Source organism: Bos mutus, chromosome 22 (genome assembly GCF_027580195.1).
Source record: "Bos mutus isolate GX-2022 chromosome 22, NWIPB_WYAK_1.1, whole genome shotgun sequence".
Classification (NCBI taxonomy): Eukaryota; Metazoa; Chordata; class Mammalia; order Artiodactyla; family Bovidae; genus Bos; species Bos mutus.
Genome location: NC_091638.1, coordinates 30,747,404 through 30,774,254, shown reverse-complemented (window position 1 = coordinate 30,774,254; position 26,851 = coordinate 30,747,404). Strand labels below are relative to the sequence as shown.

The following is a 26,851-nucleotide window of genomic DNA, read 5'->3' as shown; positions in this document are numbered from 1 at the left end:
AAACAAAACCAGCGAGCTGGGAAATTTGATGGTCATCAAATAGACTGCGATACCAAGAAAAGCAGCCCACTGTTCCCACACTGGGTTTTCGGCCCCCACACCTACACTAACATCTGAGTAAATATCTCCAGTCACTCTTTCCATTTTCCCTGCAATTACTCCTACTGTTATACAAATTGTCCTTAAGGCAGTCTCAACATAATTTTTTTTTTTCCTCGCAAAGTAGAACAACTTCTGAACATGAAAAAGTCAGCCTAGCAAGAGCCATACACATATACACACACACGCACTTACTTATTTTATATATAGAAATGTTTCTTCCTTGAGAGGTGGGGACAATGGCCGAGCCTACTTCTTTTTCTGTTCTAATAGATGGCTGATTTAGAGGTTAAAATTTAAGTATATTTAGTCTGGGGACTAACAAACAAGGTTTAGAGTAGTAACAATTCCCTTCAGATCAAAAGAGCTAATTTTCTACTTCCTGTCTATTCCCTGACCAGTACATAGAAAAAAAAAAAAAAATTAGCACCTGGCTTACCAATTATACCAAAGTTGGGGGTCAGGGTTGGGGGAGGGGTGTGGGGAGAGGGGAGGGGAGCCCAAGGGATGTCCACAGCAGACAGGAAAAGGTGGAACCTTATTTAAAAAACTGACAAGCCATGTGTCGAAAAAGTCATTTCAAGAGAAAGGACCCAGGAGCAACCACATGGCTCTTGGGCACAGAGAGAAGCAGCAGCCCTGGTCCGAGGGCTCTCCCTGCCATCCTAATTATCCACGATGAGCATTCTGAAAAGACCCTTCCCACATCAAAGTTAACAACCATCTCAGAAAGTGAGGCGGGCTTTCTCTTTCCTTTTCGCAGTTCACTCCGTTTAAACAATAGTAATATGAATGAGATAATGACCGTGCTTGTTTCAGCAGTCTGACTTTTATTGGCATGAAATTGGTACAAATATTATCAAGACCGATGCACAAACGACGACGGGGTCACGACGCATGCATCGAGGACAAGCCGGGAGACGCAGAATTACCAAGGCACCGTCCCCACACCCCCCGACTCCTGGTGATAACAGGAAGGAAAAGAAGGCGACACAAAACACCATCACAAATAAGCAGAGCAAGGTTCTCATCTCCGTTCAAGCCCCTAAACCGGTCCTGACAACCCGCGGCTGCTGACTTAGCTGAGACTACCCGAAGACACATTTGAAAGCAAGACTGAATCACTAAGGAGTTAGAAAGAAGCGGTCCTCTCAAGGCTCTAAAAAGAAAAACGGCTTTGATGGGGGTGGGAGGGTGGTGGGGGGGAAGAACAGTAAACAAGTTGGATCATCTAATTTTGCCCTTCAGAGAATGTCCGTGCAGGAGTGGATCCCTACTTTTAAAAGTTTCACCCAGCAAAATGTTCCTTTTTTTTTCTTTTTTTCTTTTTTTCCTTTCCTTTCCTTTTCCTCTGGACACTTACAGAGAAAATGAAGACTTTGACCGAGAGAGCTCGCACTGTCTGCCTCTGGATTTCCGTCTTCTTGCTGTCGATGGTTCTGGCTGTTTCTGTGAAGCGGGGGTTGCCGAGTGGTAAAAAAGATGTTTGAATAAACAGGAAGTCCTGTGCGGCTGAAGTACACTCGAGGAGAAAACACACTGGAACATTGCCCTTTGTAGGCAACCTCAGGGACGCTTGCCTCCACAGTAGCTGCCCGGGCTCTCACTAAATGACAAAGAAACCGCAAGAATTCCTCAAGTAATTCTTCACTTTCAAAGTTGAAAGATCAGTTGGAGCTTGCAGGTAATTTTCAAAGTTGCATTTAGCACTTAAAGAAATCTATTCAGGCTACACTGTATCTAAATCACTCCAGGTCTGCAAGCATGGACAGAGCATCAGAATTGCGCCCTGGCTAGTCCAAGCCCTAGCCAAACACAGCTCATTCACCCAGAAGAACACACAGCGACACGGGTTCTGGAAAACCTGCTCATGAGATATTTTTGTGATGACATTAACATAGGCAGGATGCTTCAAAGGGGGGGAAGAAAAAAGGAAGAAAGAAAATTCAGATTCTGCAGACTTTAGAGGATTTTGTCACATGTATTTTTAAAGAACACATCGCCTGCATTCCAGGGACATGCCCTTGAGCTTGCTTTTGCTGCTTTTCCTTTTCTCTGCAATCAACCCAACTACCTGTTTATCTCCAGATGCCTGGTTTGTCTACATGAACACTCTGGAACCCTCCCCAAACTAATTATCAAAGTCCTGTCTTCCGTCACCCGAGTAACTTGACAGATATTGTGAAGAAAAGTAAACTGCTGAAGGCAGAGAAGTCAGCTTGAAAAATAGGATGAAGAGTTGAACAGCCATATTCAAAGAAAGAAAAAAAAAAAAGAAGGGAAAGACAAGGGGGAGGGGGAAGAGGAAGAAAAAGGATCCCTTCTAAAAATGCACTGCTGGTGTGGCAATGTTCCTCTGCCATGGAAGCAACTGATTCGTTACTGAGCGTGGAATGCTGGACTGTCTGTCATCCAGGTGCTAATACTCGGCGAAAATAACTCACTGGGAACTGTCAGTGGGATGTTTACATAGGCCCCAATCTTTTCTTCATAGAAGGAAATTTTTTACTGGAATTCATCTTCTTTTGATCTCACATTCAAAGCAACGGCAGCTTGATAGACATTCAAGTCTGAAAGCAAATCCAGACGCTGAAGATAAACCGCCAGAATATGACAGGCAGAAGCATCTAAAGCTTATAAAAACCAAGAGAACAGCATGTCGCCTGAGTATTACAATAGCAGAAATCAAGAGGCATATTAGGTGGAACTGATCAGCCACAAAAACAGTTCAAAAGGCAGATCAGAGAAACAGAGGATAAGGCTAGGAGGAAAAAAAAGATGGGGGGGGGGATCTGGTTTACTGCCTTACCTCCCTTCTGAGCCCTGCAGCTCTTAGATGCCTGCCTCTCCACTTTTAGAAGGGGTGGAGTGTCCAATTCAAATGTTCCTGTTTAACTCAGCCAGTCTAGTTACAAACGCTGCAAATGACTTCCTAGCAATCCATTTCCAAGGGGCAAGGGAAACAGACCTTCACCGTGCTCAGTGTCCAGCATGCTGCATGGTATTAGCATCATCTGCATCTGATCTGTAATGCAGTTTCAAAAGGCACATAGCCTGGGCGCCAGGAAAGCCAGCCCTCAACAGAAGAGCTCTAGTGCTTTGAGCCCTGTGAGAGACCTCTAAGCAGTCCGGTTACCTAAAAATGGCTCATTACCGAATGAATAGGAATGCTCCAGACTCCGTCACACAGATAGATGTGTTCAGGGTGATGGATAGAGAACTGTTCAACACCTACTCGCTTTGAAGTCAACTAAGGCAATTTCATAAAGGAATTATGGCAAGAACTTTCTTAGAGGCACACAATTATTTCTTTTAAAAATAAGCCGCTTATTCTAATTAAAGTCAGTGCGTATAATGAAAAAGTAATTCTCCCAACAATTTTGTGCTTAGAGCTGTTTGTTAACAAACACTGGACGTGAACAGGCAGCATCAGGTTAAAGGGCAACAGAATTCCAAATTATAATTTAGCCTGCAGTTACTCCTGATTGCAAACACCTCCAGGGAGTACAGAGCCAGATCTTTTCTGCAGCACCCATGGATTTTGAAAATTAGCCCCTCCTCTCATCTCTGCATAATAACCCAACAGTGCAATGTGGATTTAAAAATCTACTAACCAATTTAAAAAGCTGTAATCAGTTTAGGGTTTGCCTCATGCAAACAAGATTCCTGGGTAACTAAGCTACACATTCGAAAAACAAACAAAACAAACAAACACAACAAAAACCCTCCCAGATTCTGAGCTGATTTTGTTAAAAGGCACCTTCGGTCACGCTTACACAGCTGTCTGATGTGCTCAGTTGGTCATTTGTCTTTAAACTGTACAAGTTCCATATATGAAAGTTGCCACTATTCTTCTCCAAGTGTAAAAAAAAAAAAAAAAGTTGCTTTTAATACTTACTCACCAAAAGTCTGCCAACTAAATATTTGACGTAGCTATAATGGTTCCCTTTACCCCAAACTGGGAGGTTTACCATGTAAAGCGCAATGCAAATTCCTTTATATATTATAAAATGCATCTTTGCTCTGCAAAGAATGCTGTCACCCCCATGGTGATGCAAGGAACAGGAACACTTCATTTCTCACGACCATTAAAAGTCTTTTTAAAAAATCTGCCATGTATAAAGACCTTGATTAGTATAATTAAATGACTGTTGGGGTTTTTTGATATAAACAACTTTTGATCTGTCCTTTAAAAACCTCATAACAATATCATTAAAGAGTTACCATTTTTAAAAGAGAAATTGTCTGCTTAGGGCCATGGAAGAGTAGCCATGCTCTGGGCCGCTTCCTCTCTCTCCCTTTCAGACTTCTCCTGGACTTGAATGTCACCATAGACCTTGAATCCTTGAATGTGAAATGGCTTCACGCTAATTGCTCTAATTGCTTGAAGATGTGCAGGCAGGTGAAACCTGATCCCCGTGGCCATTGTAGAGACCAAGAACAACACTGGAATGTTTACACAGTGGTTTGATTTTAATAGACAGAAGGGCTGAGTTTAAGACAGCAAAAACACAGCTAATAGGTGACCCCTTAATGTAGTCCTCCTTTGAAAAAAAAAGAAAAGAACACACAACAAAAAACAATTTCATGTTCTAAAAGGCAGTGTCCTAAATGCCAAGGTTATTTGCTTGACTCTTGAACACACGTTACGTTGCACCTGACATTTACACCCGAAACTCTACCCCGAATACATTTTTTTTTTTTTTTACCTTAAAACAAAAAAGCACTTTATATGTCAGTCACCTTACAAACAGATTATGACTGTATGGTATTTCCAAGTAAGTGCATTCATTTAAATTTTAAATTGAATATTTTTCACTCTTGCAAAACTCTTGGTCCCTTAAAGGAGAAGCCTTGTATCTCCTATTTTATCCCTTTGGTTCTTCGGCTGTCCCTCTGCCCCCCACCGCCATTTATGGTATCCCTGACCCATGTACATTCCTGGACCGCAGTTAAAGTTGACTCCAAACCCCCTCCTGTTGGTCCTTTAGACAAACGTGCATCCTTTCGGTACCTTTTTTCTTTGTAACTACTATGTGGGGCTGTGGCCTGCTTCTCATCCGGAGGGGCTAAGGCAGCCAGGGGAGTGGCTGACACAGTTATTCAGTGACAGTGGCCATTCTCCCTGGATATTTTAATCAACTGAGATGGATACAGAGGTTTGACAATGGCTCCCCAGAGCCCTCTCTTAACAGAGCACAAATGTAACCAATGCTGGACAGGAAATACACTGCAGCAAGACCAAGATAAAAATACAACAGCACCTATGAGGTGTCATTAACAAAAGGAAACCCACAGAAGTTCGGGGTAGGTTTAGACAGGTGTTGAGACAGACATATATGTACATCAAGGATCTGAATGTGCAGGAATGTTTCATACAGAGCCAAGCAAACTGTGAAACAGGAAGTAAGAATTAAACGTGTTACAGAATAACACAAAACAGTGGTACGATTCTAAGGCTAAGCTGGGCAATTAAAAGCCATACATACATAATATACCTTGTAAATAAGAACCGAGGATAGGGAACACCCCACAGAGCTAGGAGCACATTCAAATGGCTATTCTCTAAGTTATGCCGTGTACTAAACTTCTAATAATAAATATAAAATGCGCAAGAAAGGGGAGGGTGGGAGTCCTTTTAAAGTTATGAAACACTTTTAGTTATATAAGCTAAGTAATAAATATAGGAGCTTGTATCACCTGGACTATTTGTCCCCAAATCCTGCAAGACAAAATGGTGAAACAGAACTACTGGGTAGAACACTTTTAAATTGCTGGTGCCTGACGCACACACTGTAGACACTCACACCTTGTTCTAAAAGGTACACTCTCCTATTAAGACCAAATTCTTCCTTCTCCAAAAAAGGAGGGGGCACAAGGAACCATTTATCCATTTAAAGATTAAGTATAAACTAGTCCAAGCCAGTGAGAGGAACATGGAGGGAAAAAGTAAACAGGCCCTCACCCCCCACCCCGAAAATAGTTCCCTTTTGAAAGCTCCATGCAGTGAGTGCCTGGTACCAAGGGCTGCCCCGTTCGCTGGAGGGGTCAGGAAAGCTATGCTAAACCGACAGGTTCCGTTTACAGCAGGCCAGAACTTTGTTTGGATATACTGGCCTTGCTCTCCGCCAGCTTAACAACAGATGGCTAGAAAACTTTCATTATGCTGCACAGGACTGAACTGCAAACAATCCAGAAAACTGTGAAAAGTTTAACTCCCTCGAAACCGATGTGCCAAACCAGGGCCTACCCAAAGCCAGCGAGCCAGTGGAGGGCCCAGGGAACATTGGAAATGATGGTCAAAAACAAGAGCACTTGCTCACTGTCCCCATCAACTCAAGGCACCATTCCAGACCCCAGAACAGCAGCAATCCACCCAGGTCTTGAGTTTAACCATTCAAAGCCCAGACCTTATAAGGAGTTGTACTGATGGGCCCCCTTTTCTTTCCCCTAAAATGTAATGTCAGACTTCCCCTCGCTTTAGGCGAAAGAAAATCTTCCTCCAGACAGTTCCCCAGCTCCCTTCCCACTTTACTTCCCTCTAGAAATTGGGAGGATGATGTCAAATAGTCTTCCTCTAACACCCAGATTTAAATATGATTTATCCAAATCTGTCTATAATTTAAATATTCATTAAATCGATTCAATCACATGAACCCTAATATCTCCTAATGCTCTGAGACAGGTTATAAATGCACCTTCAAAGGTTTAATTCAATTGGCAATCTGAGAGGTCTTATCACTGGAAATGTGTTATTTCCATATTATTCAAGAAATGAACAAATGTATTTTTCCACAAATGTATTTGAGAAGCTACCCTTTCCTGTTATTGAAAGAAAATTGTGTTTATTACTCCTTTAGCATAGTGTAAACTCATAAACGTCAACAGAGAGTACAAGGAAAACTGTCAACTAAATATTGTTTCCTTCATGAGCTGTTCTTCCAAGTCAATTACGCCTTTCAACTTCTGGGGCATTGTATGATAAACTGGCAGTAAAAATCATTCACATTAATATACCATGGTGCCTTGCCTGCAAAAGGTAATTAAAGAAGTAAATGACTCATAAGAATAGACATATTAGCTGCAAAATGAAAGGCAACTGAGCTGCCACATAAAAATATGTACCATTAAGATACTGCATTTTCATATTCCTGTAATCAGCTTCAGTAGACTAATGCTTATTTAATCCAGTTCTGTGCTAAGTCCATCAACAACTGTTTTTTGCTGTTTTCTCCTTGACTGAACATTATGAGAGCAGGTTTGGAATAAATACTGCAATGAGATTTTTGCATCGTCAATTGAAGAACAGGTTTTTACATTTTAAAATCGATTTTTCTTTCTCTGAGAAATACAAAGTAAAAAAGATTACTGATGGAGAAATATACATATATAAATTATATTATATAAAATATGTACTATATTATGTAAAAATATAGAGAGACATGTCTGCTAGCTGGACATGTCTCTTTAAATGGTAGAACATTTCAGGGAAATATCTGTTTCCACATTCACTGTTTCTGATCCACACCATTATCAGCACAGGGGAAATGGTATCACGCCTTTACTTGCCAGATCTCTGCCACCTTTATGAAGTGTTCCCTTTTGCTAATAATGTCTCCATCAACATGAAAGGGTAAAGGCAGTTTATCCTCTGGCAGGGATGGTAGCCATCTGATTGGACAGAATCTTCTGGAAGAGAAGCAACTGTCCCTCAAATTAGGTGCATATTTCCATTGTATGGTTTCCAAACTGACATTTGGCTTTCTTCTTCTCATCCTTCATTTCAGCCTTCCCTCGCCAGGCCAGCCAACCCACAGGACAACATCATCTACGTGGTCAGAGAGTTTCCACTCAAGTTGCTCACCTCCCTGTTTCTGGAACCCAGATCTTGACGAGTGAGAAGCATCTACCGTTTGTACTACTCATATTTCTGGGAACATGTAGATGCATTAACTGTTTTGGAGGCTGGGGAAGTGTCTGTTCTTGTCGTGGAAATTAGGGCTCTCTTTTGATGACAAAGATGCGGGCCTAAGGATTTGCCAATTCAGTTTGGGAGTTTTAGCTTTCAAAACTCTTGCAATGCCTCCTGTGCTCATGCCAGCAATGAAAATCAGCCTGGAAAACATTAGGATATCTGTCTTCTATCATGTTTGCCAGCAATTCATTCACTTTCAATAACATCTACAGGCATCTAGAGGAGGTCCTCTAAGTATCAAAAAATCGGAAAGAGATTCTTGACTTCTTTTTTCCTTTTTTTTTTTTTAAAGATCATAGGTTTTAAACGGAGGCAAAGTTCTATATTTCTACCTAAGTTGCACCTTCTCCCTTTCCCCCCTTCTGTGAGTACATACATTTCTGTGGCTTTAAAACTGATGAGCAGCTAGCCAGGCCCTCAAGGACAGGCCAGGATGTGAGGTCGACCATACAAGGACCCTCTGCTGCCCATTTATCTTTTACTGGTTCTCAGAAATGCTGGTACCCTCTCAGATCTAGACTAGATCTTTCTTTGTAGTGTATCAGTGCCCCAACAATCGAGCAGACATCACTTGGAACCACAATTAATGAGCTCTAGTTCTTTTCCTAATTAAGGAACAAAGGTTCCTGAGTACATACACACGTGGAAAGAGAAGAACAGACTTCTAATTGCTTCAAAATGGGATTTTTTCAAATTTAGGAAACATAATGGAATTGGGAAAGAAGAGCATTTCTACCATGCTTTACAAATAAGGCTTTACAAAATATTGTTAGCTGTTCTTAGCACCTCATTATCAAAAATGGAAAGTTATGAATACCATGCATGGTAACCTTTGTCTTCACATGAATTAACCTATAGGTACAAATAAAATGATACAGGAATTAGCTTTTAAGAATACACTGAAAAACACAAAACAAAATACAAGGCCTTTCTCTGAAAAAAAGAGGTGAGAAGGCAGCTCCTCTGAGTCTGATATTCTTCAGACCTTAGCAGATTAGGATTCAAACGTGTAATTAAGAAAGATAACCCCAGTTTTTATAGTAATTAGGGACTGAGAGGAATAGGATACTATCTCTCAAAAGTGTTACAAATGCACCACACTTCTAAATAACCTGCAATGCTGGAGAGTAGACTCACCACCAAGGGCATAGCTGCTCTTGGGGAGGGAACAGTAAATGACAGACTGGCGTTCAAGTCCATTAGCTGCTATGTGAGAGCAGCACATTCACTAGCACGCGACCTGTGAAAAATCTTAGATCTCTTTAAATCTTTGAATTGGATTACTGCATTAATTCTTAAGAACTGCAATCCTTCAACCAAGTCAAATTACCCTCATTAACAGTGGAAAAACTGCCTCTGCAATAAGTTTTTTAAAAAAAGATATTTATTACCTATAATCACTTTCAGATACTTCACCTAGAAATATGATGAATGCAGGCTAACAACTTTGAAAATGGCAGTATCCTGATTTTGCATGTTAATTTCAGATTAAAAATAAAAATGAAAGGTACATGGTGTTTAAATTTTTTTTTCACATCTGCTGGGCATTTCCTTTTATTATATTATACCCCCTGATAAGAAGTGAACAGTCCCATTTTACAGGAGAGGAAATTGGGGCCTACATAGAGATGTTGAGCTGATTGTCCAAGTTCTCCCAGCTAATTTGGGGCACAGGAGTCTCCCGGCCCTCTGTTCTGAGTTCACACTGCAGGAATTAAATCAGAAATACACACTTCCAACGCCACTGCGACAAAACGACGCATGGACTCCTCTAAATCACACTCAGGGAATTAAAAGGCAGGCAAAATAAATGAAAAGATAGGAATGCAGCTTTGAGTGTAGAAACGATCCCCATAATAAACAAAACAGACGCTGGCTCTATGCTCCCATCACTGTATTTGCTGAGACTGTCTAACCGGCCCTGAGAATTCATCAAATAAGTGCTTTTACAGTGGTAGAAGAAGCAGAAATGTAAATTGATCTATTCTGCTCTTGTTGCTCCCTAAAATAGTCTCCTCGGAAATGTGAGAAGAGCTTGACTGATTCTGGTACTTTATGGCAAATGAGTTCTTTGAAGGCCCACTAACCGCACTTCCTAGGCTCCAAGGATACTACTGCTCTAGCTCTATCACTGCCCAGTAATAAGCTGGAGTGGGAGAGTCCTCTCCACCAAAAAGAGGAGCAACTGGGAAGGCCTTGGGCAGAGGAAGCCAGTCTGTGTTTAGTGCAACACATGATATTTTTTTTAATCATATATTAAGGAATGACAAGAGGTGAACATACAGACACAAGTTGATTTTCAGAACTTGCTAGTGACTAGTACTTCTAAAGGGCTATAATAAAATGCTAACTGGAGTTCATAATAAAAACCCACAGGACTACAAAGGCTCTGGAGTGACTTCTGAATCATCAAGAGGGGGAAAAAAAAGTATATAAATTGTGCTTAGGATAGTTGTACATAAAAATTTTTTCTCAGCCTCTGTGGTCCACCTCCTTGACCTTTCTCCCTCCGCTCTTTGGCTGTCTTGTCTACTTGTCTACTTGCAGGTCTCACCTTAAATATCACCTCCTCATGGACAAATTTCTTGATGGCCTTACCTAGTAGGTTAAGAATGACAAGTATGTGAAATTGTTTTATTCAGGCTTCCTTTGTTGTACAAAAACATTGATTTCAATCTAGGTAGTCTTTAGCTAGTAAATGATGATAAAAATCAAATAAGAAGACTATTTCTCTAATGACCCTACAATCTACTATAACCCTTTCTTTTATAACAACTTCCAAAAAATCAGTTGTTAAGATGAGCACTTCAATTCCATGTCAGATATGCAGAGTCTAATAATGGAAATAACATTTATTAATCTCAATGTGAGTCAAGCGTTTGCATTCACTGCCCTTCTGTCCTTCCAATGACCTTTCAAGGTGCGAATTATTGTACTCATTTTCCAGAGGAGGAAAATAGGGCTCAAGGAGGCTAACTTGCCCAAGGTCAAGTGGGTAGAGGACTGCTTGGAGGTGAAGGTGAAGCTTAGGAGACAATCAGAGAAGGGAGCTGTTCAAAGGTAAGCCGGGAGGAAAGAGGCCTCTGGCTTTAGGCATTAAAACTTAGCAGGAACTGGTGCTCCAAACATCAGGTGGTTTGTGATCTGCAGACACCTCACTCACCTCCTGTCCAGTGGAGCTGCCTATTTCAAAGGACAATACGGAAACTGTTCCTCTTTGGCACCACCATTCTTCAGAATCTCCCCTCTTGCAAGATCTTTATGACAGTCATTTGGGTGCTTTTCAAACAACAAATGCTTTAGCAGTGAGCTCATGATTAACTTGGTTCACTACTCTAGCAACTTTTCTAAACCAATGTTACAGTTACCTTTTCTATAAAACCTTTCATTTACACATCATTTTTGATGCTTCCTCTGAACTAGCACAGTCTGGGCACGAGGCCTATGAAGGTTCCCCTTGCAAGGTTTACAGTCTATGAGAAACAGATAAGATATTGGCAATCCACAAACCCGGAAGTAATTAGAGAGTCATTACAAAGGAAGCCTGAATAAAACAATTTCACATACTTGTCATTCTTAACCTACTAGGTAAGGCCATCAAGAAATGTGTCCATGAGGAGGTGATATTTAAGGTGAGACCTGCAAGTAGACAAGTAGACAAGACAGCCAAAGAGCGGAGGGAGAAAGGTCAAGGAGGTGGACCACAGAGGCTGAGAAAAAAAGAACAGGTTGAAACAATGCTAAAAAATGCTAAAACAATGCTAAAAACTTGTCAAATAGTAACAGTTCATTGCGTTGTTCAAAAATATTATGCCTACCTCATCTATTTTTCAATTCTTTTAACACAAAAAGCTTGCACAGATTATGAACATGCTTTTAATCAAATGGCCTAATAAATACAAAATGCATCAGATTGGCAAAAGGCAAAAAGGAATTTATGTAATTACTACTGAAAAATAGAGATTAGAGTTAGCCCTTCTTCCTGTCTTTACCTCTTTTTAACGCTGTAATGTATTGGTGATAGGCAGAATTCTAAGATGAACTTCCACATCCCTACCCTTTGTTTCAGATATTCAAGCAAACACTATCAAGGTATTAATCTGAAGGGTTTTGCAGCTGTAATTACAGCCCAAAATCAGCTGACCTTAGGAGAGGGAGATAATTTGAGCAGACCTGAAAGAATCATATGGACTTCATATTTTGCAGTTTATATTAGGGTTTAGGGATCAGAAACAGAGAAAGTTCAACATTTAAGAGTCAAGAAAGATGTGATGTACCAATGCTGTCAGAGGCGATCACATGGAACTGTGGGTAGCCTTTAGAAGTCAAGAGTGGCCCCTGGCTGACTGATAGCAAGGAAATGAGGATCTCAGTCCTACAACCCCAATGAACTGAATTTTACCAAAAACCTGACAGAGCTAAGAAGTAGATTATTTTCCAGAGCCTCCAGACAAGAACTCAGTCTGGGTAACCCCTCTGACACACTGAACCTCCTAATGTTCTGAGCACAGAAGCCAGCAGCTCTATGTCTGGACCTGTGGTTTACAAAACTGAGAGCAACAGATGGATGTCTTAAGCTGCTACGTTCATGGTAATGAGTTTATACAGCAAAAGAAAATCATTATATGTAGAAAAAAAGATGAAACTACATTGCCTGTATCTTAAGTAAATGGAACAGTTTCTCTTATTCAAAGAATAAGAACTTAAATGGAAGAGAGGATGGGAGAAGGGGAAAAGAAAGGAAAAACTGAGCTTGCTTTCCAGTCCTAAAAGGACCAATGTGGTGAACTAGAACAAGCCACTCACTTCTCTGTGGGCCTCACCTTTTGCTCCTGTAAAAACAGATGATGAGAATGGGTAATGATGACGGGCGTCTTTGAAGAACACAGAGTTGAGGACTTTGAAAGCTGTAAAAGCACAATTCAAGATATGATGTGAGTTTGGTACTGCTTTCATGAGTCTTTTTGATTTTTAGCTCACTTTTCCAATTATTCCAATGACCTGTGTTAATACTGATCAAGAGACAAATATGGAATCATCTTTGGATGAAAAGGAGCATCCCAAACCATTCTGGAGCATCTTTCAGACCGTGCAAAGGGGTGGAGATACCTTCCAGGAGAGAAGGAAAGAGAGGTCAGCCTGGGGTTCTGGGGAGGAAGACCAGGTCTCCCATCTTCCTTCTTCCATCTGTTCCACAGTCATCTGGAAGGTGGAGGCTGGGTTCAAATCCCAGCTTCCCCCCAACCTGATGTAACCGCCTGGGCTGTGCTGTGGTTTTCACGCATATGAACGGGAAGTTATGACACTACTACCTTCTAGGGCTGCCATGAGGAGTAAGTGAAATAATATATAAGCTGCTTCTTAGGACGTGTCTGGCACCTACAGTAAGCACCATAGAAATACTGTTGTGTTATTATTATTACTATTGCTATGGATTCCAGAATAGAAGCTACTTTTCTTCCCCCCCAAAAGTCTGTTCTCTCCCCAAGGGAATTTGGAAAAATTTGGAAGATGGGGCTCAGGAAATACTGGGTTGGCTAAAAAGTTTACTCTGGGTTTTCTGTAAGATGGTATCGAAAACCCTGAATGAACTTTTTGGCCAACCTAATATGCAACAATATATCCATAATAAGGATTTTACCACTAACGCCTTTTCATGGTACACTATAAAACCCATCTAATCGCTGAGGAAAAAAGTGAGAAAACCCCTCTGCAGTCATGATTTTGCCACATAATTTTGCTCAAAGGGAAAAAAAAGAGACTATCAAGGTCTTTAAAACCATGATTTATTGCTTTTCAACAAGTAGTTTGGGCAAAGCCAGAAAAGAGGATTCCCCTGCTGAAAGAGCAAAAGGAGGTAAGGAATTTCAGCCAGGGGGTCAGAGGCCAGTGCAGCCAGGAAAAAATACACAAGTAAAACAAAAATAAAGGCTGATCTTCGCCGGTGAGTGCAGGGCACTGACTTCCCTCTCATCCTCACTGCCTTACTTGTCACCTTCCTACGAGGGCTGGGGAGTAAACAATAAAATCACTCTCCTGAAGTCACCCTGAGGGGGTAGGGCAGCCCCTACAAAGAGCCAGGGGCAGGTGTGCAGACGAGACTCATCCAGAGCAAGTGCTGGGTCCCCACACCGGAGCAGCAGAGGATGCCCAGCACCCAGGTGAGGTGGGAGAGATTCCCGGGCAGAGAGGACACAAGTGACCTGGAGTGAACAGGACCTGACAGGAGGGGCCAGGATGCCAGAAGCAGCTGAAGTGAGACAGATGCTGCCACTTGCAGGTCGCATGCAGAAGCTGGGGTTCAGGTTTCTAAGTTACCAAATAGTGAAACTGACTCCTGGGGTGTGGGAGGTGTACAGCACCATGAATTCTAACACAGGTATACATTCATACACTCTACCAGGATCAGGATACAGAATAGCTCCATTACCCTCCAAACTTCCTTGTACTTCCATTCATATTCACACCCTCCCACCATCCCTAACCCTCAGTCACCGCTCGTCTATTTCCCCATCACTGTAGTTCTGCCTTTTCAGGAACGTCAATATAAATGGAATCATAAAGCATACAATCTTTTGAGATAAGCTTCTTTTACTCACTCCAATGTCCACTGAAGCACTATGTACAACAGCCAAGACTTGAAAGCAACCTAAATGTCCACCAACAAATGAATGGATAAAGAAGATGTGGTACATTTATACAATGGAATGTTGCTCAGCCATGAAAAATGATGAAACAGTGTCATTTGTGGCAACATAGATGAACCTAGAGATTATCATAGCAAATGAAGTCATAGAAAGACAAGTATCATATGATATCACTTATATGTGGAATCTAAAATACAATACAAATGAACTTATTTGAAAAATAGAAAACAAATATATGGCTACCAAAGGGAAAAGGTGAGAGGGAGGGATAAATTAAGATGTTGGGATTAACTTATACACACTACTATATATAAAGTAGATAATCAACAAGGACCTACTGTACAGCACAGGAACTGTACTCAGTACTCTGTAATAATCTATATGGGAAAAGCATCTGAAAAAGATATAGATATATGCATAATAAGATATACATAGAATTTAATTGCACTTTGCTGTACACCTGAAACTAACATTGCAAATCAACTATATTCCAATATGTAAAAAAATCTAAAAAGTAAATAAAAATAGTATTTTTTTTTCCTCCAAGTCAGTACTTTGTCTCTAGTCAGGGATTATATGTGTAATCTCGAAAGCTCCTTTACAGTATGTTAGAGAGGAAAGACAAGAAGGATTTTAGGGTGGGGGTAACTTATTAAGAATTAAAAAAATGTAGCCTGGAATTCATGACCGGGCCCAAAGTCTCTGGCACACAGGACAAAAACGGGGTATTCCCATGGCATGGCAGGAGCCCGTGCAAAGCACCCCACTCAGGGTGATGCTTTGAATACTGTGACTAATGATGCCACGTAAAGGTGATGTCTTCCCGTCCTCTGATTTTAGTGCTGCTGAACCATCCTAGATAATAAATCAAAAAAGCCAGGGTGGCTATTTGTATGGTGAGATAAGGGAAATTAATTTCAATGCCCAAACACAGACCTCCTTATATTAAAAAATGGCTTAGCAGTCCTAGTCCTTTTCATGAGAATTGTCTTGGCAAACCAACACACACATAGGACCCATTCGCCCTCTCTGTTTTTAAGAGAAATACTGTTGTCTCCCGAGACTGGGAAGTCAAGGGGAAGAATCAGTTATAAAATGAGGTGCAAAAAAATAAAACACTGATTGAGCAGAAAATGTCCATGGACCTTCAAGAAAGGGAGGAGCATAGTAATAAATTGCATGTCGTCACATTCTTTCTACCTTTAAAAAGAAAAAACCCTCACTATGCTTTGCAAGCTATTTTAATTGTCTCATTTTCACCAAAAGTGCACAGACTTTCAGGTTAAAATGTGCAAAAATATAAATACCAGGACCATGGACAAGAGTATATGGAGCAATAGTGAGATTTCTAGGTGGAAACGTGGCTGGAACACAGAGTTAATACCTTGGCTGGATACTAAGGGGAAGACAATGTGTAAGAAAAGCCCAGAGACTTCTCTGAGCTCCCCAGGGGTCATCCCCCCGCCGCCCCCACTCTGCGCTGTGTTCAGAACAATGTAAAGCCATCCATCACCCATGAGCCCGCTCCACTTGCTGGCGCCAAGCGAGCAGGGCTGCCACCTGTCCAGCTTTGCTGTGAATGGTCCCGCACACAAAGTCCCACTCTGCTCCAGGTTCAAAGTAGTATTTCATTTGGGCGCCTGAACTGGCCAGAATCTCTGCAACAGCAATGGTGCTCTGGCCCTAATTCGCAGAAGTCAGCTTTAAATCTTGCTTCTTCTGACCAAATTCTGGGTTTGCTACAGGTGGGTATCACTGCCCTACCTGTCTCTCCTTACTTCCCTCTTTGCCCCCTAAAAATCTCTCCTCCGTACTGCAGCCTGAGGGATCCTTTGAAAAGATGCATCAGTTCACACTGCTGGAATCCCCACTGCATTTAACAGGAGTATTTTCTAGTCTAAATCATCTCTGTATACCACAGGGGCTAAATAAACAGGATGAGTCAATAACTGAATGAATAAGTGATTGTGCACCAAGGTAGGGAGTGTCTTTTATGATCCTAGTCATGTATGAATTTATTTTTCATTTTATGTATTTTTTATTTTGAAATATCCTTGTACATGTGAAAGGCAAAGTATATTAAAAGACAATTTTAGATGCCACCTTCAGATTCCTGACAACTTTGTGGTGTATAGAGACAATAGATATTTTTAAAAATTGATACCTGAATTTATTATTTAATATTTTTTAAAATTGGAAATTTTCTTGTCACCTCAGAGGCAGGAATGCATTTCTGAGCATAATAACAAAAAGCTCAGAATTTGTAACTAAACCACTAAAAAATAAAAGTATATTAAAATTGAATATGGCTAAAACAGCATTCCAAATTGTATCACAGAAACATTGGGTAAATAGTGCATATCATAGTTAACTTACGAAAAAAGGTCTAAATATTATGGTACATAAGAATCTCTATAAATCAATAAGGGAATAAGTCAAGTCCAATAGAAAATTAGGTAAATAATATGAAAGAAAATACAGATGTCTCAAACAATAAAAAAGTTGCTAACCACACTCAGAAAACTTGTATGTACTTCATTTAATTTTCCCATTTATTTCTGAATAATATGCCCAAGGATCGGCATAAAGGCTTGAGCCCTAGAGAAAAAATGAAGAATGTTCAGGAAGAATAATGTAGATACAGCATTGTCTTCCTTCATTTGACAGATGTTTATTGCTTATGTTCACAAGTCTCATTTTCCTCATCTGTGAAATGGGAACAGTCATAGTGCTGACCTTCTTTTAGGTCATTTTGGTGAGAAAAGATGTAAAGTGCCAGATATTATTTCGTCTATGCTACCTTTTATTATTACGTCAGGCACCAAACCACAACAATAGGAATTCCACCTAAGCCAACCTGGCAGGAAGGCAGGGATGGAGAAAGAGCTAGAACTGAAAGGAGAAAGGAATATATGTACAGCTTTGGTAATGAAGAAAAGTTGCTGAGACAGTTCAAAAGGGAGGCAAGCTTGTGTCCAGCCAGACAGACAGTTAGGCTGTCAGAGATTTCCTAGAGGCAGTGGTGTCTAAACGATACCTTGTAAGCTACAGTCACTGTGGGTATGCCTCCGACAGTCACACACCTGGTCAATGGGAGTTAATATCCACTGGGCCAGGTTCTATGTCAGACACTAAAGGTAACGGTGGCCGAGAGCAGAGATGGCCTCTACTCTTGACGTATTTACAGGTAAACAGGAAAAAGAGCGTAAGCATGTTTGAAAAGCAAAGCAATAACGAGCGCAAAATTTTAAGAGAAGGGTCCCCTATATGCATGAGCTGTGGTAAGAAATGCAAGTTACGGGTCTTGAATGATTGGGTGTGAGGATATTCAGGAATGTCTGCTATATTATGCTTTATAACTTATCAAGCACATTGAATAAAGTATTTAAGAGCTTATAAGGTGTACTGGTTTTCTTTTCCTTTAACATCACCAATATTGGGATGCCTCTTAAAGAGATGAGGTAAGAAAGGACTGTGGATTAACTGACTTTGCTTCACTTTTATATTATTACCAGTATATAACATAAAGGTCTTAGATTCAATGAAATGTGATATATTCCTTTTAGGTAGCAAGTATTATATTTTTAAAAGATAATAAAATGTTTTTAAAAACTACATTATGCTTTTTATCAGTCAGATAAGCTGAGCATTATTTAGAGTGTGACTTTAAAAAAGAGACAGGGAAGTTCATACTTTCAAGTTTAGGTGGTAAATTCATAGATGAGCTATGTCTCCACTGAATCAATGAATTCAGTTCATGATATAAAATCAGGTTTTGTTAAATCTAGAAGTGTGATTGGGATTCTCATTCTGTTTTTACCCAAATATGCAATCATTTCTTTCCTTCCTTGTGTGTGTGTGTGTGTGTGTGTGTGTGTGTGTGTGTGTGCGTGCACGCACATGTGGGGAGAAGGGAATACAATGAGATTTGAAATCACTTAGCCACAAAAGCAATCATGACTATTTACTTAAATGATTATCAACATCCATAACACTGGAAATTACATAGTCCCTAACTAATTCAGGTATCCCAATCATCTTGATACATGATCTAACTTTAAGAAATGAAGTTCCAGATAGTCAGAGGTGCCATCTATTTGTATCTAAGCCTCAGCTTGCCAGCTTAAAACCAGGAAATGATTTTGGCAAAACCATGGCAAATATTTGATGCAGACTCTTATTTCTCAGACTATTGTTCCTTCCTTCCCCTCCCCCAAATTTTCAAAGGAAAGCCACAGACAGGCTGTGGTGTCAGCCAAGGTGACATCAACAGGTACTGCGGAGGATGCTTTGGGATGGAAGGGGACAGCCAGGCAGTCAGTGGCAACACATGCATTTCTATTTTCTTTTAAAGAGCAATTATGATTTAATGTGGTAAAATTATATCATTAAACCTACTCAACTGGAATAAATTCTTCTTTTGATATGCATTTAGAAAAGCAGTTCATATTCTATCCCCAAAATATATCTATTACATTTTTGTGTCTACCCGCCACTTCTCTTTTTACCATGATACTTGAGATAAGTTTCAGACAGTCTGGCAAGAGGAAAAAAAAATACAACCAACCTGAAACTCGATACATATCTTAGTCATCGAGACCTTTTTGATCTCTCTAAGTGAAAATTAATCCTTAACTATAAGTACATCCTCCAACTTCCCAAAGCACAAAATTTCTAATGTCTTGTTACATTTTCTAAAGGGACCATTACTTGCTATTATTATTATAGTTTCCCCTCTTTGTTCCAAAAGCACCGTAATTTAAATTAATGAGTTAGGTTTACACTCAAACAAAGAACTGTCACATGCTTATTTTCTAGTTATGAGTCTTTACCACAAGCAGATCAGATGTATCATTTGTAACAGAGTTTTCCTTTAGCTCAACCTTGAGAACCCAGCATGGTGGTGTGGCTGACACCAACAGAGATCCTTGTTTCTCCTTTTGTATTTCCTGAGATACAGTCTTTTGAAGCTAGTTACATTGCTTCCATCTTTCCAATCTCAGCTTTTTGGAAGTTCTCCTGGATTCTGAACTGTGTGCTATACTGAGGAGAGATGAGGCAGGCATGATGGGGGTCAAGGGCAGGCTCCAGGGCTTAAAACCACTGACAATGTTCCAGCTGTTCACCTTGCTGGATAAAAGCACAAACTTTGGCAGATCCATGTGTGTTCAAATCCCTGCTCGATCATCTGTCACTCTGTACCACTGGAGAAGTTATTGAACTTATTTGAGTCTCAGTCTTCTCAACTATCAAATGGGAGTTCGACTGTTTAAGGCACAACTTTGTTTGTGGGATTAATTCATATATCTAAGCCCCTGAAAAATACATGCTATGAGTAGATATTGCAATGCTGTATTTTACTGATTTTCTTTTGTCAAGACCCTCACTCCAACCAACAGAAATTAAAATGACGATGACTAGTACATGCATCAGGATTGAGAATATCATAGGCAGGTTACTTAGTTCAATATGGGAACAAGGTTGGTGGAGGAAAGACTGTGTGTACAGGAAACAGGCCAAGGAGTTTCTGAATTCTGCTCATCGCTGTCCACTTACCCAAAGACCTAGAAGGTCACTAAAGTTTGTCTTCTTTCACTTTACATTAAGCAGCCTATAAAAGTAACCACAAAGGACAATTTTAAGGGAAGTGGGCACAGCCACCAATGCACTCGGGAGAAAGACACAGGTGGAAAGTCCAGCAGCCCAGCTAAATTCCCATTAGTACATCTCCAGTAGGGGTGGCATGCCTACACAGTCTTATTTTTTGGACAGAGCTAAAGAAATAGCCTTATTTACTTTGGGGTCATCCCTGTACAGAGAACCAGCCAACAGAACTATGATATTTAAACCTAGCAGGCACCTTAGAGAGCCTGCCAATCCCAGAACCTACCTTCTCCCAAGGACCTTTGTTACAGACAAGGAACTTGAGGTCCAAAGAAGCGGGTGGTAGCCCAAGAAGAGAATTATTGGCAAAACTGGTCCCAGAACTTCTAAGGATATTCTTATTTCCACTACATCACCCTGACTCTCTTTCCACAGGTGAGCAGTGGGCCTCCCAACAAACCATAACTCAATTCCTCAACTCAGATCCACATGTCACACACAAAGTATGAACTCACAAATGCCACCTCGAAGGCCCATGATTCCAGCAACCCCACAGAAAAAAAATAACTCCCCCTTTCTGTCTCTATGTCCTTGTAATCTTCAAATAGGAGACACCAAACCCACTAACACCTTTGACAAGTACTCACTACGTGCCATGCTCTACTGCAAGCTGATTATTTCATGTGCCATCACAAAATGCTAGGAAGTATCATCACCTGCAGTTTACAGACAAACTCAGGCACAGAGATACCAAATAACCTTTTTACAACCTCATGCCTAGGAAACAGCAGAGGCAGCCTCCGACTGCAGGGCTACCATGCCCATGAGTTCCTAAATACTGCTTCTCTGCTGTCTCCTGTTCTACACACACTCCCCTGCACCATAGCAATCCCAGAGTTCAGTCACTCCTGCCTCCTCCTGTCTTTCCCTCCATGAAGCTTAATGACAAGCATCTGTGTTAGTGTCTGTGGTGACAGAATACTAAGATGTCTCCTTGTTACTATGGCCTTCCAGTGGGTATGGGGAGGACCTGTGGATATGATAAATTAGCATTCCCTTGATTAGGCTATTGAGCTTTAAGCCAACTTCTTTACTCTCCTCTTTCACTTTCATCAAGAGGCTTTTTAGTTCCTCTTCACTTTCTGTCATAAGGGTGGCGTCATCTGCATATCTGAGGTTACTGATATTTCTCCTGGCAATCTTGATTCCAGCTTGTGCTTCCTCCAGCCCAGCGTTTCTCATGATGTACTCTACATAGAAGTTAAATAAGCAGGGTGACAATATACAGCCTTGACGTACTCTTTTCCTATTTGGAACCAGTCTGTTGTTCCATGTCCAGTTCTAACTGTTGCTTCCTGACCTGCATATAGGTTTCTCAAGAGGCAGTCAGGTGGTCTGGTATTCCCATCTCTTTTAGAATTTTCCACAGTTTATTGTGATCCACACAGTCAAAGGCTTTGGCATAGTGAATAAAGCAGAAATAGATGTTTTTCTGGAACTCTCTTGCTTTTTCGATGATCCAGGGGACGCTGGCAATTTGATCTCTGGTTCCTCTGCCTTTTCTAAAACCAGCTTGAACATCTGGAAGTTCACAGTTCACGTACTGCTGAAGCCTGGCTTGGAGAATTTTGAGCATTATTTTACTAGCGTGTGAGATGAGTGCAAGTGTGCAGTAGTTTGAGCATTCTTTGGCATTGCCTTTCTTTGGGATTGGAATGAAAACTGACCTTTTCCAGTCCTGTGGCCACTGCTCAGTTTTCCAAATTTGCTGGCATATTGAGTGCAGCACTTTCACAGCATTATCTTTCAGGATTCGAAATAGCTCAACTGGAATTCCATCACCTTCACTAGCTTTGTTCGTAGTGATGCTTTCTAAGGCCCACTTGACTTCACATTCCAGGATGTCTGGCTCTAGGTGAGTGATTACACCATTGTGATTATCTTGGTCGTGAAGATCTTCTTTGTACAGTTCTTCTGTGTATTCTTGCCACCTCTTCTTAATATCTTCTGCTTCTGTTAGGTCCCTACCATTTCTGTCCTTTATCGAGCCCATCTTTGCATGAAATGTTCCCTTGGTATCTCTAATTTTCTTATTTCTAGTTTTTCCCATTCTGTTGTTTTCCTCTATTTCCTTAAAGCTCAACATTCAGAAAACTGAGATCATAGCATCTGGTTCCATCACTTCATGGGAAATAGATGGGGAAACAGTGTCAGACTTTATTTTTTGGGGCTCCAAAATCACTGCAGATGGTGACTGCAGCCATGAAATTAAAAGACGCTTACTCCTTGGAAGGAAAGTTATGACCAACCTAGATAGCATATTCAAAAGCAGAGACATTAACTTTGCCAACAAAGGTCCGTCTAGTCAAGGCTATGGTTTTCCAGTGGTCATGTATGGATGTGAGAGTTGGACTGGGAAGAAAGCTGAGTGCCAAAGAATTGATGGTTTTGAACTGTGGTGCTGGAGAAGACTCTTGAGAGTCCCTTGGACTGCAAGGAGATCCAACAAGTCCATTCTAAAGGAGATCAGTCCTGGGTGTTCTTTGGAAGGACTGATGCTAAAGCTGAAGCTCCAATACTTTGGCCACCTTGTGCGAAGAGTTGACTCATTGGAAAAGACTCTGATGCTGGGAGGGATTGGGGGCAGGAGGGGAAGGGGATGACAGAGAATGAGATGTCTGGATGGCATCACCGACTCAATGGACCTGAGTTTGCGTGAACTCCAGGAGTTGGTGATGGACAGGGAGGCCTGGCGTGCTGCAATTCAAGGGGTCGCAAAGAGTCAGACATGACTGAGCGACTGAACTGAACTGAACTGAACAGGCTGTAGGGCAAAGGGTTGTGCAAAGGTAACAGAAGTCCCTTATCAGTTAGCACTGACATAATCAAGAGTATCTTTGGTGGGCCTGACCTATTCAGGTGAACTCATTAAAAAGAAGAGCTGAGGCTCTACCTGAGGACAGAGAGAGTCTTCTGCTGCCCTGGAAAAAGCAAGCTGCCTTGCTGAGGGGAGGCCACAAGGCAGGGAACAGAGGGTGGCCTTTAGAAACTCAGGGCCTTGGTTCTAAGACTGTAATGAATTGAGTTCTCTGAATTCTGAACAAGCCATCTTACAAGAGGACACCACCTCTTACAAGAGGCCCCGCTGACACCTTTATCACAGACATGTGAGACGCTAACAACAGGACCCAGTTAAACCAGGTCTGGACTCCTTGGAAACTGTGAGATAATAAATACATGCTGTTTTAAGCTACTCCATCCACAGTATTTAGTTACATCGCAATAAAAAACTAATACACACCTACACACACACTGCATCTGCCACAGTCGATGGGGCTCCATGAGAGTCAGGCTAAGCAATGCCTGGGCCCACCTTGCTGAGGCAGTCCCGGGCACGAGGGGGAAACAGCAGTGGCTCTACCTGCTCCTACACCCAAGCTCCGGAACTTCTGTGTTCTCTGGCCCTGAAGAAGCAATTTTATTCTCTGACACTGTTTCCCCATCTGAAAAATGGGTAGGACATTAGTATCAACTGCACAGAACTGTCAAGACATTCAGTGAGAGAACACACAGGAAGTATTCCGCCTAGTGCCGGGCGTGTTATTGATAACAACACATGTTAGCTTTGGTGAGTATTCAAACACAGAGTCCTGTTCACTGGGCCTCAGTTTACCCACGTGCACAAGAAGAAGGGTGCAATGGAAAGGCTCTAAGCCCCCCTCCCGTGCTGACGTATTTACAGGCTTTGTCTAACAACTCAGCAAGTCTGCAGCTAACTTTCCCTCCCTCGCCCTTCTCCACCTGCCCGGAGCGGGCGTTCCCTGGTAACCACCTCTCCAGCCCCACGCTGGCCCACCTAAAATCAGAAAGCTGAACTTTGGGACGGAGTGTTTACCAATGGAGTTGCTAGTCAGATAAGCACATCCTGCTTTCTGTTTAACAACCAGTTAAAGGCACAGAGGTCTGCCTGGCAATTGCCATGCATGTGCTGAAGGTGCCTCCCATAACGCATCTGTGTATCCCAACTCACCCGCTCCTCCAGCCTCTCCAGACAAGTGCTCAGACCAGCGAATATGCTGGTAGGATGGGGAGAAGTAGCTAAGTTAGTAAAGGTTGTGGCTGCAAAGTTTCATTTTAGCTCTCAACAATCCAAACTTTTGCCTTGAATTAAATACTCTCCAGGGACTTTTTAAGTCTGCAGGTATTTCCTGCCAAGGAGTCTAAGCCCTGGCATCAAACACAGACATGTATCTCACCTTTCCAAATGATATGGAGGCTTGGAACTGCAAACAGAAACCACCCACCCCACCGTCTCTAGTCCACCTCAGAACTAGGACCCTACTTGAAAAGAAAATACTGCATCAGTGTCTGCTAATGCTCTTGGTTAAACACAGGATGACAAAGAAAGATACACATCATGAAATGGCTAGGTTGTGTCTCTGCGGAGTAAATGGTCACATTCAGGTAATGAGGAGAATGCCAGCATCATGGAAGTAAAACCACTCAGAGCTTAGCTCCAGTGAAAGGCAACTTGTATGAGACAATCATACACGATGAGGGGCCACATCCACATCACAGGTCAGACAACTGAACAGAATGAGTGATGGTCATTTTCACATACTGGATGCTTTGCTTTCTAAAGGTGTGTTTTCAGAAGCCCTGCAATAAACAGCATTTATGGAGTCCCTACTGTATACATGTGAACAGAGCATACTAGGGACTGCAACGACTGCATACATTTGAGGCAAGGCCCTTAAGAACAAAAAGTGCATCATGGCCTAGATACCAGGCAATCTGTTTTTCCCTCATATAATTCTATCTCGGAACTGCTTCAGCCCTATTCAGACTGCAATGGGCCTGGGAATCCAAATATTCTCTGAGGGAAGCTCTAAACCCTGGATATATTTCAGCTTGCTGTACAAACCAGGGAAAAGTCACTAAGGCAGATATTTTAGGAGTCTCCCCTAACATCATGAGAGTAGGTGTCCACAGGAAGCATGTTTCCCGTGAGCATTTGTTGGCTCATGGTTCTTTTGTGCTGTCCTCTATTCACTGGTGGACAATCCCGGGTAGAAACAAGGAGTGTGTCTCTGAAGTCAGACCTCCTAGGCTCAATGGTCAGTTGACCACGTACTAGCTGTGCGACCTTAGGCAAGTCACACCGCCGCAGCATGCCTGAATGTGGCATTTATTACACGGAGACAATAAAAGGACTTCCCCTCAGGGTTGTTTTGAGGATCAGGTAAGACAATTTCTGGAAAGCACACTGGCGGGCATGTAGCTCTCAGGGAACATCAGCTATCACGGTCTCATTTCTAAGAACTGGCAGATGAACCAAAAATGACTCCAAGGGGTGGGTTTTCTTTTTTTTTTGGCAATAAAATTTCAAAACAGAGTCTCTGATTTTTGTTACCTTGGAAAAATACAATTATTCAATTATTGTCACAAAATTCCCCTATATTACTAGAAAATTACTGTATTACCCCAAGTCTAACCACAGTGAATTCAGAAGGTCTTTCTTCCATATATACAGCTGACCCACCTGAGATTCAGAGGTTTCAGAAGCTGGTGTACAGGCTACAGAGAGAGAGTTGGGACTGAGACTCAGGTTTTTGTTAATCCAAAGTCCATTCCTTTATCGGACATCCATCCCCCCCCCACCCCCCAAACTTTAAATTTTTAATTTTGTATTGGGGTAGAGCCGATTAACTGGAGAAGGCAATGGCACCCCACTCCAGTACTCTTGCCTGGAAAATCCCATGGGCAGAGGAGCCTGGTAGGCTACAGTCCATGAGGTTGCTAAGAGTCGGACAAGACTAAGCGACTTCACTTTGACTTTTCACTTTTATGCATTGGAGAAGGAAATGGCAACCCACTCCAGTATTCTTGCCTGGAGAATCCCAGGGACGGGGGAGCCTGGTGGGCTGCCATCTGTGGGGTCGCACAGAGTCAGACATGACTGAAGTGCCTTAGCAGCAGTAGCAGCAGCAGAGCCGATTAACAATGCTGTGGTAGTTTCAGGTGAAAAACCAAGGGACTCAGCCATACATATGCGTCAATCCTATGAAGGACTGCTGCTGCTGCTGCTGCTGCTAAGTCGCTTCAGTCGTGTCTGACTCTGTGTGACCCCATAGACGGCAGCCCAATGGCAACCCACTCCAGTACTCTTGCCTGGAAAATCCCATGGACGGAGGAGCCTGCTAGACTGCAGTCCATGGGGTCACGAAGAGTCGGACACTTACTGAGCGACTTCACTTTCACTTTTCACTTTCATGCATTGGAGAAGGAAATGGCAACCCACTCCAGTGTTCTTGCCTGGAGAATCCCAGGGACAGAGGAGCCTATGAAGGACACATATTCTGAAGGTAACCCTCCAGGCGACAAGGAAAGACACCTGGAGAATCCAGATACACTAAAGAAGTGCTTGAGTCCAGTTTGAGATGCAACCTTATGCTGAAACCTCTAGTAGAGAGCTATGCAAGAGAAAACAGAACGCGAGCCACATATGTCATTTTAAATTTTCTGG

The 26,851-nt window shown here is 41.8% G+C and overlaps 1 protein-coding gene across 12 annotated transcripts in view; it reads right to left on the bottom strand.

Annotated features, from left to right (window-relative positions):
* FOXP1 (forkhead box P1) overlaps window positions 1-26,851 on the bottom strand; it is a 625,652-nt gene that overhangs the window by 169,462 nt on the left and 429,339 nt on the right. The window contains exon 1 of one of the 12 annotated variants that reach the window (XM_070359719.1): window positions 1,463-1,582. The exons of the other annotated variants lie outside the window; for them this stretch is intronic. The gene's annotated coding sequence lies outside the window, so the exon portion shown is untranslated. Of the gene's footprint in view, window positions 1-1,462; window positions 1,583-26,851 lie in introns of those variants that run through there. 12 annotated transcript variants of the gene reach the window in all.